The sequence below is a fragment of the Sinocyclocheilus rhinocerous genome, unplaced genomic scaffold (genome assembly GCF_001515625.1).
Source record: "Sinocyclocheilus rhinocerous isolate Xijiao unplaced genomic scaffold, SAMN03320098_v1.1 scaffold450, whole genome shotgun sequence".
Taxonomy (NCBI): Eukaryota; Metazoa; Chordata; class Actinopteri; order Cypriniformes; family Cyprinidae; genus Sinocyclocheilus; species Sinocyclocheilus rhinocerous.
In genome coordinates, this window is record NW_015653457.1 from 447,707 (window position 1) to 448,082 (window position 376).

Sequence of the window (376 nt, forward strand, 5' to 3'; positions counted from 1 at the left end):
CAAATACACAACATAATGTTCTTTTTAGCAGCATCATATGACCCCTTTAATACTAATAACTGTTGTTGTTTTTGGAGAGTCAATATTTATTAAATAATATATTAATACAATGTAATATAATAACAGATAATACTAATGACAATAATAATTTACTTATTATTAATAAATATTAGATATTATTATTAATAGTTATTGTTATATTAATGTTTATTATTATATTGTAACAGTAAAACTTTTAAATTTTCTACTTTTTTATTTTTTCCACATTTTAGAACAACATTGAAGTAATTAAAAGTAAGAAATTAAAACACAAAATGTAATGACCAAAAAATAAAAAAATAAAAACCATCCTGTAGTTGAGCTTCCCCCCCCCCCC

General features: G+C 21.5%; 1 protein-coding gene across 1 annotated transcript in view; it reads left to right on the forward strand.

Annotated features, from left to right (window-relative positions):
* The window catches only part of LOC107715711 (mucolipin-2-like), an 11,071-nt gene that overhangs the window by 1,529 nt on the left and 9,166 nt on the right, over window positions 1-376 (forward strand). The window lies entirely within an intron of this gene.